Genomic DNA, 12,138 nt, shown 5'->3' with positions numbered 1-12,138 from the left:
CCTTAACGAAACCTTCTCAGAGCACTCTGGACCTCATTCTGGGATAAAGGTTCACAAAGCAAGGGAGATCACAAGGGTGGCTTTGGGACAACTCTGGGAATGTCCTTGAGTGGCCCAGCCAGAACCCAATCAAACACCCGGGAGAGACCTTGAAATAGCTGTCCACCGATGGTCTCCATCCAACCTGAAAGAGCTTGGGAGGATCTGCAGAGAAAAAAATGGCAGACCAATCCCCAAATATGTGTCTACCAAGCATGTCTGGTCAGACCAAGAAGTCTTCAGGCTGGAATGGCTGAATAAAGGCTCTGAATACTCCTGTCAATGGGAAATTTCAGTTTTTTGTTTTTAATAAATCTGCAAAAAATCCTAAAAATCCTATTTTCACTTTGTCATTCTGGGGTACTGGGTGCAACATAATAATATGTGAAGAAAGTGAAGGGGACTGTTGACTTTCTGAATGCATTGTATGTTGTCAATCCTTAATAATGATATAATAAATAATAATAATGTAGATAGATAGATAGATAGATAGATAGATAGATAGATAGATAGATAGATAGATAGATAGATATGAAAGGCACTATATAATAGATAGATAGATATGAAAGGCATGATAGATAGATAGATAGATAGATAGATAGATAGATATGAAAGGCACTATATAATAGATAGCTAGATAGATATGAAAGGCACTATATGATAGATAGATAGAGATAGATAGATAGATATGAAAGGCACTATATAAATAGATAGATAGATAGATAGATAGATAGATAGATAGATAGATAGATAGATAGATAGATATGAAAGGCACTATATAATAGATAGATAGATAGATAGATAGATAGATAGATAGATAGATAGATAGATAGATATGAAAGGCACTATATAATAGATAGATATGAAAGGCACTATATAATAGATAGATAGATATGAAAGGCATGATAGATAGATAGATAGATAGATAGATAGATAGATAGATAGATAGATAGATATGAAAGGCACTATATAATAGATAGCTAGATAGATATGAAAGGCACTATATGATAGATAGATAGATAGAGATAGATAGATAGATATGAAAGGCACTATATAATAGATAAGATAGATAGATAGATATGAAAGGCACTATATAATAGATAGATATGAAAGGCACTATATAATAGATAGATAGATAGATAGATAGATAGATAGATAGATAGATAGATAGATATGAAAGACACTATATAATAGATAGCTAGATAGATATGAAAGGCACTATATGATAGATAGATAGATAGAGATAGATAGATAGATATGAAAGGCACTATATAATAGATAGCTAGATAGATATGAAAGGCACTATATGATAGATAGATAGATAGAGATAGATAGATAGATATGAAAGGCACTATATAATAGATAGATATGAAAGGCACTATATAATAGATAGATAGATAGATAGATAGATAGATAGATATGAAAGACACTATATAATAGATAGCTAGATAGATATGAAAGGCACTATATAATAGATCCACAGACTTTATATTCGCCTCATTTTATTTCCAGTGCCCATTCATTTCCTAACCTGCTCATACAGTTCAGGGTCATGGGCAGTCCTGGGCAAAAGGCATTAAGCAGACTCAGACGGGGTGCCAGTCCATTGCAGGGTACATCGCACGCTCCCACCCTAATGCCCTAATTAACCTGACACTAACGAGTAAGAACTTGGACCTGGGACACTGAAGCAGTGTGGCAGCATTATAAAATAAAATTACCAGATTTATCTAAACATGAACTATTAACCGGTAAGGAGGGGCCGCATTTTCTTTTGTAAACTGAAACAAGGAAGCAGCCATCTTTGGCAGGCCGCACAGGGGATTTCCAGCCTCCCAGAATGTGGAAAGTCCCTGGCGTCAGAACAATGCAAAAAACAAAAACAACCGCAGTGGAAAGTACCGGAGAGAATGGGAGGGGGAGGGGGAAGTCATGTGACCTTGTCTCTGCGGGTCACCTGACCCAAGAGCACACTTCAAGGTCATTTACAAAATAATCGCAGTGAGGATAGAAAACCTAACCATTGATCTTACTTTATAGTCATTCTCTTCTATTGCACATAATTTCTTTCCCAGCTCTTTTTTATTATTTTTTGCCCTTTTGAAAGCTTGATTACATAATTTGACCAGCACTGTTGTTATTTAGTGCTTTAACCGGACTAATTTATGAATCAGCCTTTGTTTCTTATGAAGAACAATCATTTCGTTACGCAGACTTCCTGTCCACTAGTGTTCTTTCATTGAACGCTTTTAATCTTTAAAAAGGCACTCTATGGTATTGTGATTATATTTAGGTAGACCAGTCTATAATTTCTTTTTATTTTACACAGTGCTATCATTTTGTCATGCAGATTACTGTGCTACAGCCTTGCTATGAAAGGCACTATATCCTACCACAACTGTGTAATCGGATCAATCAGCCCCTTGTTTTAAATAGCAGCTTCCACATCAAGCACCATTACTACATCATGGAGATCACCTGCCTGCCCTACTTCACTTTCTTTCTTGAACTGCTTTTTGTTGTTTTGAAAGGCACTTTATGGTTTTGTAATGATAATATTGGGTCGTTTGTTTTTGGTCCATATGTCACACTATCACTGCGCTTCACACAAATTAGCTCTGCTTTTTGACGTTTTGTTAAATTCACTTTGTTTCAGCACTTCTTCTGAAAGGCATCACGTTTGGGTAATGTGCTTCAATCGGATCAATCTTTTAATCAGCCCTTGTTTTACAAATGAGGCGCCTTCATTTCATCCTGGAGACCACCTGCCCACACTACTTAGCTTTCTTTCTTGAACGGCTATTTCTTAGGATCACTATATTACAGCACCTGTTTTGAAAGGCACTATATTTTAGTATGGTTTTATAATGATGATATTGGGTCAGTCATTTTTGTTTTATATAGCTCCTTTCATATGTCGCACAATCAATTCATCGTGCTGATTACCTCTGCTCACGATCTGCTTTTTGACTGTTTGTTACAGTACTTGGTATGAAAGGCGCTATATGGTATGATGATTGGGATGCTTTAATCAGATCAACATGTGAATCAGCCCCTGCTTTATAAAGCACCCTTCACACGAAGCACCTTCATTTCCTCATGTTGACTGCTTTTTTGAGGGGATCACTTCGACACAGCACCTGTTTTGAAAGATGCTCTGTGCAGTGGCGTAGCTAAGGGGGGGGCAAGGGGGGGGGGGGCATCTGTCCCCAGGCGCAGCATCCAGGGGGTGCCAAATTGATATTTTCTTTCCCTTCCCCATTGCATTTTGGCAAACAGGAGTGGGCGCGAAATCTTCAGTTGTCCCTGGGCGCTGAAAACCCTAGCTACGCCTCTGGCTCTATGGAACTAAGTTCTTGTAATCATTTGATCAGATCAAACATTTTTGCTTTTATATATTTCCCCTCTAAGGAAGCCCCACTATTTCATAATGCAGACTGCCTTGTCTCCCTATACAGTGCATCCAGAAAGTATTCACAGCGCATCACTTTCTCCACATTTTGTTATATCACAGCCTTATTCCAAAATGGATTAAATTCATTTTTTTCCTCAGAATTCTACACACAACACCCCATAATGACAACGTGAAAAAAGATTACTTGAGGTTTTTGCAAATTTATTAAAATAAAAAAAACTGAGAAATCCCATGTCCATAAGTATCACAGCCTTTGCTCAATACTTTGTCGATGCCCCCTTTGGCAGCAATTCAGCCTCAAGTCTTGTTGAATATGATGCCACAAGCTTGGCACACCTATCCTTGGCCAGTTTCGGCCCATTCCTCTTTGCAGCACCCTCTCAAGCTCCATCAGGTTGGATGAGAAGCGTCGGGTGCACAGACATTTTAAGATCTCTCCAGAGATGTTCAATCAGATTCAAGTCTGGGCTCTGGCTGGGCCACTCAAGGACATTCACAGAGTTGTCCTGAAGCCACTCCTTTGATACCTTGGCTGTGTGCTTAGGGTTCATTGTCTTGCTGAAAGATGAACCGTCGCCCCAGTATGAGGTCAAGAGCGCTCTGGAGCAGGTTTTCATCCAGGATGTATCTATACATTGCTGCAGTCATCTTTCCCTTTATCCTGACTAGTCTCCCAGTTCCTGCCACTGAAGAACATCCCCACAGCATGGTGCTGCCACCACCATGCTTCACTGTAGGGATGGTATTGGCCTGGTGATGAGCGGTGCCTGGTTTTCTCCAAACGTGACGCCTGGCATTCACACCAAAGAGTTCAATCTTTGTCTCATCAGACCAGAGAATTTTCTTTCTCATGGTCTGAGAGTCCTTCAGGTGCCTTTTGGCAAACTCCAGGCAGGCTGCCATGTGCCTTTTACTAAGGAGTGGCTTCCGTCTGGCCACTCTACCATACAGGCCTGATTGGTGGATTGCTGCAGAGATAGTTGTCCTTCTGGAAGGTTCTCCTCTCTCCACAGAGGACCTCTGGAGCTCTGACAGAGTGACCACCAGGTTCTCGGTCACCTCCCTGACTAAGGTCCTTTTCCTTCGATCGCTCAGTTTAGATGGCCGGCCAGCTCTAGAAAGAGTCCTGGTGGTTTCGAACTTCTTCCACTTACGGATGATGGAGGCCACTGTGCTCATTAGGACCTTCAAAGCAGCAGAAATTTTTCTGTAACCTTCCCCAGATTTGTGCCTCGAGACAATCCTGCCTCGGAGGTCTACAGACAATTCCTTTGACTTCATGCTTGGTTTGTGCTCTGACATGAACTGTCAACTGTGGGACCTTCTATAGACAGGTGTGTGCCTTTCCAAATCAGGTCCAATCAACTGAATTTACCACAGGTGGACTCCAATGAAGCTGCAGAAACATCTCAAGGATGATCAGGAGAAACAGGATGCACCTGAGCTCAATTTGGAGCTTCACGGTAAAGGCTGTGAATACTTATGTACATGGGATTTCTCAGTTTTTTTATTTTTAATAAATTTGATTAAATCTCAAGTAAACTTGTTTCATGTTGTCATTATGGGGTGTTGTGTGTAGAATTCTGAGGAAAAAAATGAATTTAATCCATTTTGGAATAAGGCTGTAACATAACAAAATGTGGAAAAAGTGATGCGCTGGGAATACTTTCCGGATGCACTGTATTTTAACCTTTCCCTTGGGAACACAATTCTGAAAATGCACTATGAGGTATTAGAACTGTGAAATACTTTCATAAGACCAGCCTAGAAATTTTTGGTTTATATAGCACCTTTCCTAAGAAGTACTATTATTTCATCCAGCAATCTTTAAAATGTTCTTCTTTAATGTAACACTTTGTTACAACACTGGAAAGTCACTATATGGTATTATGGATATACCAGTGACGGCGCACTGCACGATAACATGCAGTGAATACACTTGACTTTCTTTCTCTGTACGTTTATCATTTGTTGGTTCAGAGGTTGATGCGCTTGCTGCTTCCTGAGCAGCTCTTCTATTCTCCACCCTAGTGGCCCGCTTCTTCTCTTCTTTCGTCAGCATCTTTTCGTGTTAAAACTGTCTGTGTTGCAATTACTTAGTACGTTTTCCTTAATTTTTCACTTAAACTGGCACTTAAGTCTTCAATCTGCCTCAAGAATGATTTAACATATGAAGAGGTAGGGGAAGTGACGGTGAAGGTGGTAGGGATGAGAACGGCGCCCGTACACATGTACTGCACGACACCCTGCTGCCCGCTGCCTAGAGTTATTTCTACAATAAAATAAAATAAAAATATAAAGAGGAATAATTCCAAAGCTCTTCACTTTTAATATAAAGCTGTAGTGCAGAGTTTCAACGTAGTATATGTGTACCAAATTTCAGGCTGCAGGTTATTTGATTTTGGACCTTGACCTTCCTGGCTTGACCTTTGATCTTGGAGGTCAATCATCACCCCGAAAGCGGATAGTATAGGTCACATAGTATATGTGTACCAGATTTCAGGTCAATCGGTCAAACAGTTTGAGAGCGACAGGTGATTTAAAATCCTGGACAGACAAACAGACAGCCACAGTAGCGTATTACAATAATACAATACAATAAGATGCTGCAGATGTTCTATCAGACAGTTGTGGCGAGCGCCCTCTTCTACACGGTGGTGTGCTGGGGAGGCAGCATTAAGAGGAAAGACGCCTCACGCCTGAACAAACTGGTGAGGAAGGCAGGCTCTATTGTTGGCATGGAGCTGGACAGTTTAACATCTGTGGCAGAGCGACGGGCGCTGAGCAGACTCCTGTCAATTATGGAGAATCCACTGAACAGGATCATCAGACAGAGGAGCAGCTTCAGCGACAGACTGCTGTCACCGTCCTGCTCCACTGACAGACTGAGAAGATCGTTCCTCCCCCAAACTATGCGACTCTTCAGTTCCACCCGAGGGTGTAAACGTTAACATTTAACATTATACAAAGTTATTGTCTGTTTTTCACCTGCATTATTATCATTCTTTAATTTAATATTATTTATTGTATCATTATGCTGCTGCTCGAGAATGTGAATTTACCATTGGGATTAATAAAGTATCTATCTATCTATCTATATAAGAAGATAATTCTTTAATTGGATATACTGTGGGTATAGAAAAGAATCCCCCCCTTCAAAATATTCCCATTTTTTTGCTTTGCAGCCTTAGATGAAAACACACAAACCAATATTTCTTACCAGCTTTACTTACTCAATGCAATCTATAACAACCAAGTGAAAGATATCACAGCTACAGTTCAGAAAAATTTAAAAAAAATACAAAACAAGACCTAATGAGATGAATAAAGGATCCCCCTCCCCAAACTCAATCAGGTGTCAGTGCCCACCATTTCCATTGCAGTTACCGGCTTCCTTCCACCGTTGATCAATTGTAATGACTGTGATTAGTGAAGCTGTTCCTGGAGCGTTCATTCCCTTGCTTGGCAGTGCAACTGTCAGCAAACAACTGATTATGGGTGGCAAGCCACTTTCAAAAGATCTCAGGGATAGAGTTGTGGACGGACATAAGGCAGGAGATGGATACACAAAAATCTCAAAGGAGTTATCAATCCTAAGGAGCTCAGTAAAGTCCATAATAAAGAAGTGGCAAGTGTTTGGTACGACTAGGACCCTCCCTGGATCCTCCAAACTGGATGGAAGAGCAAGGAGGAAACTGGTAAGAGAGGCTACCAAGAGGCCAATGGCCACTTTGAAGGAGTTGTGGGATTTTATGGCAAAGACTGGTCATTGTGTGCAGGTGACAACAATTTCACAAGCGCTCCACAATGGTGGTTTGTTAGTGAGGGTCGCACTTCTCAAGAAAGGCCACATTAAGGCTCGTTTGAGCTTTGCCAGAATGCACCTTGAAGATTCTGATGCCAAGAGGAAAAAGGTCTTATGGTCAGATGAGACCAAAATCGAACTATTTGGCCTCAATACCAAATGGTACATCAATGCAGCTCACCATCCACAACACACCACACCTACAGTAAAGCATGGAGGGGGCAGCATCCTGTTGTCGGGGGCCTGCGGCTCTTATTAGAGTAGAAGGAAAAATGGAATGGGCAAAATATCATCAAATTCTTGAGGAAAACCAGCTACTCTCTGTCAGAAAGTTGAAGATGGGCAGAATGTTCACCTTTCGACACAACAACGACCAGAAGCACACAGCAAAATTGAGCACACAGTAGCTGAAGGAGAAGAAAGTGAATGTCCTCATGTGGCCGAGTCAGAGCTCAGACCTAAATCACACTGAAAATCTGAGGAAAGATCTGAAGATAGCAGTCCAGCAACGCTCACCATCCAATTTGACCGAACTTGAACAGTTCTGTAAAGAAGAGTGGGGGGCAAATATTGAGTGGGCTCAATCTCGATGTGCAAAGCTGATAGAGGAGTAGCCCAACAGACTCAAGGCTGTCATTAAAGGAAAAGGGGGGTCAACAAAATATTGACATTGGGTGGTGATCCTTTATTCATCTCAGTAGGTCTTGTTTTTGATTTTTTATAATTTTTATGAACTGTAGCTGTGATATCTTTCACTTGCTTGTTAGAGATTGCATTGAGTAAATAAAGCTGGGAAGAAAAGTTTTTTGTGTGTGTTTTCATTTAAGGCTGCAAAGCAAAAAAAAAAAAAAAAAAACAGGAATATTTCGAAGGGGGGGGATTCTTTTTAATACCCATTGTATCTGTTAATTATTATTTATTTTTATAGCTAAGAAACGCCATTTTGTCATCATGCGATCTACCTCACCGCACCATTTAGTGTTCTTCCTTTAATGTCTTTCTTGAACACACTTCGTTACAAGTATGAAAAACCGCTATACTGGATTACAGGTATAAAGCTATAGGTTTTTGAATTTGCCAGTGGGGATTAATAAAGTTAATCTAATCATCTCAAAAGTCAGTCATTTTTTAACCAGCTTAGTCCTGGTCAAGGTTGTGGGGGTCTGCTGAGGCCTATCCCAGCAAGCATAGGGCACAAGGAAAGGAACAAACTCTGGGCAGGACGCCAGTCTAAGGCTTTCGATGGATAAATCGATTAATCGTCCCGTGTTTTTTCCTTTCACATGTCACATAACACAATATAATTCAGACCACCTGCACACCCTGTCTAGCTTTCTTTCTTACTGCTTTTGCTTTTAGTTAGAAGTACTTTATTTCAGCACTTTCATTAGATCAAACATTTTGCTTTATGTAGCTCCTTCCTTATTATTCCTTAACTAGGCTTCTGTCCTATAACACATGAAGGGTGCTAGATATGTGGTGTGAAATACTTACATGGATCATTCTAGGAAATATTCATTGCTTTACATTATATACAGTCATATGAAAAGTTTGGGAACCCCTCTTTATTCTTTGGATTTTTGTTTCTCGTTAGCTGACCTTTCAAAGTAGCAACTTCCTTTTCATATCTGGCATGCCTTATGGACACAGTAGTATTTCAGCAGTGACATTAAGTTTACTGGATTAACAGAAAATATGCAATATGCATCATAACAAAATTAGACAGGTGTATAAATTTGGGCACCCCAACAGAGATATGACATCAATACTTAGCTGAGCCTCCTTTTGTAAATCTAACAGCCTCTAGACGCTGTCCTCCTATAGCCTCTGATGAGTGTCTGATTCTGGATGGAGGGATTGTTGACCATTCTTCATACCAAATCTCTCCAGTTCTGTTCAATTTGATGGACAGCCTGCTTCAAATCATCCCATAGATTTTCAATGATATTCAAGTCAGGGGACTGTGACGGCCATTCCAGAACATTGTACCCCTTTCTCTGCATGAATGCCTTTGTAGATTTCCAACTGTGTTTTGGGTCATTGTCTTGTTGGAATATCCAACCCCTGTGTAACTTCAACTTTGTGACTGATGCTTGAACATTCTCCTGAAGAATTTGTTGATATTGGGTTGAATTCATCTGACCCTCGACTTTGACAAGGGCCCCAGTCCCTGAACTAGCCACACAGCCCCACAGCATGATGGAACCTCCACCAAATTTGACAGTAGGTAGCAGGTGTTCTTCTTGGAATGTGGTGTTGTTCTTCCGCCATGCAAAGCGCTTTTTGTTATGACCAGATAACTCAATTTTTGTCTCATCAGTCCAAAGCACTTTGTTCCAGAATGAATCTAACTTGTCTAAATTAGCATTGGCATACAACAAGCGACTCTGTTCGTGGCGTGAGTGCAGAAAGGGCTTCTTTCTCATCACCCTGCCATACAGATGTTCTTTGTGCAAATTGTGCTGAATTGCAGAACGATGTACAGATAGACCATCTGCAGCAAGATGTTCTTGCAGGTCTTTGGAGGTGATCTGTGGGTTGTCTGTCACCATTCTCACAATCCTGCCCATATGCTGCTCCTGTATTTTTCTTGGCCTGCCAGACCTGCTGGGTTTAACAGCAACTGTGCCTGTGGCCTTCCATTTCCTGATTCCATTCCTTACAGTTGAAACTGACAGTTTAAACCTCTCAGATGGCTTTTTGTAGCCTTCCCCTAAACCATGAGACTCAACAATCTTTGTTTTCAGATCTTTGGAGAGTTGCTTTGAGGATCCCATGCTGTCACTCTTCAGAGGCGAGTCAAAGGGGAGGAAGCACAACTTGTAACTGACCACCTTAAATACCTTTATATCTCATGATGGACACACCTGTCTATGAAGTTCAAGGCTTAACGAGCTCATCCAACCAATTTGGTGTTGTAAGTAATCAGCATTGAGCAGTGACAGGCATTCAAATCAGCACAATGACAAGGGGACCCACATTTTTGCACAGCCAGATTTTCACATTTGATTTAATTACAAAAAACTAAATACTGCATCACTAAAAATCTTTGTTCGGAAAACACCGCAGTACTCAGATGTTCCTAGGAAATGTAAGACATAACTCTGTCATCTTTTTTGTTGAATGTAAATTATTAAGCAGGCTGAGAGGGGCTCCCAATCTTTTTCATATGACTGTAGCTCCTTCCATGCAATCCTTTCATTATGCATCTTAGCTCTACTATCTAGCATTCTTTTTTAAATGTTAATTTTAAAAACACCTTGACACGATGATTGAAAGGCGCCATATGCTATTATACTTGTGAAATGCCCTTGTAAAATCACTCATGAAATCATTCTTTGCTTTATGTAGCGCCTTTCATATGAGGCCCTGTCCCCACATCATATACTATTCGGCTTGGATTTCATGCTGTGGATATCTTGTGATTTGCCCACTTTACTTTTTTTGCCCCCACTTGAATTTTAATGTTGCCACTGCAGATTATTTTGCACCTCCATGGTGATCTTAGCATTTTGGCTCACATACTTGTATGTTGCTTTAAATAAAAGTGCCATTTTAAACATATAAATAAGCAAAAAGTGGCCACAAGTTTAAACACGTTGTCCTTCACAAAGGTTGCATCAGCCGTACAAACAGAAACTTGAGGCGGCGGGGATTTCCAGAGTCTGTTCACACCCGCCTGACTGGAAAGTCCCGCTTGTGTGTGCCAGGAAGCTGTCATGTTATTTGTGTGCCTTTGGGGTGGGCCTGTCATGAGAATGCCTGCTTTGATGAGAAATAAAGGAAAATCACTTAAATTATGAGAGAGCAATGAAATCATACATGAACTTTTCCAAAAAACAAATAGCACTTTTTATCTTTTGACACAAGGCCATCATGGTGTCCTGTTTTCAAATCACGTAAAGAGTGGAAAAAGTTGCTGCATGGCATCTGCCTTTAGAGCAGCGGTCTCCAACTCCATCATGGAGGGCCCCCGTGGCTGCAGGTTTTCATTTTAAGCTAATTAACTTCTCTTGAATTAATTTTATTTGACATCTTCTTGAAGACTCAGACCCCTTAATTGTTTCTTTTTCCTTAATTAGCAGCCAAACAATCATGAGATACAAAATGATAGATAGATAGATAGATAGATAGATAGATAGATAGATAGATAGATAGATAGATATGAAAGGCACTATATGATAGATAGATCGATAGATAGATAGCCCTAATCTATCTATCTATCATATAGTGCCTTTCATATCTATCTATCTATCATATAGTGCCTTTCATATCTATCTATCTATCATATAGTGCCTTTCATATCTAGATACAAAATGAGCCAAAACATGAGCAGCAAACTCTGTCGATGATACAGTATCTGGTCTCGGGAATGCTGATCTGCTCAGGTCCCCAAAACATTTTAACATTCCTCTTAGAAAAGAGACAATCGACATTTTCAAAAATGTCTGCTTTTGTATAACGAGAGCAGCAGCAAGTCATGGAATTAAAGAACGGGTTTAATTAAAGACAGGACTCGGCATCTAATGGAGCAACTGGTTGGAGTTTGAAGCCCTGACTTAGTGGTCTTCTGTTGGCTCCCTTACTTCACATTTCACTTCCCTAATCTGTCTATCTATCTATCTATCATATAGTGCCTTTCATATCTAGATACAAAATGAGCCAAAACATGAGCAGCAAACTCTGTCGATGATACAATATCTGGTCTCGGGAATGCTGATCTGCTCAGGTCCCCAAAACATTTTAACATTCCTCTTAGAAAAGAGACAATCGACAATTTCAAAAATGTCTGCTTTTGTATAACGAGAGCAGCAGCAAGCCATGGAATTAAAGAATGGGTTTAATTAAAGACAGGACTTGGCATCTAATGGAGCAACTG

The sequence above is a fragment of the Erpetoichthys calabaricus genome, chromosome 10, assembly GCF_900747795.2.
Source record: "Erpetoichthys calabaricus chromosome 10, fErpCal1.3, whole genome shotgun sequence".
Lineage (NCBI taxonomy): Eukaryota > Metazoa > Chordata > Cladistia > Polypteriformes > Polypteridae > Erpetoichthys > Erpetoichthys calabaricus.
This window is presented reverse-complemented; position numbering follows the sequence as displayed.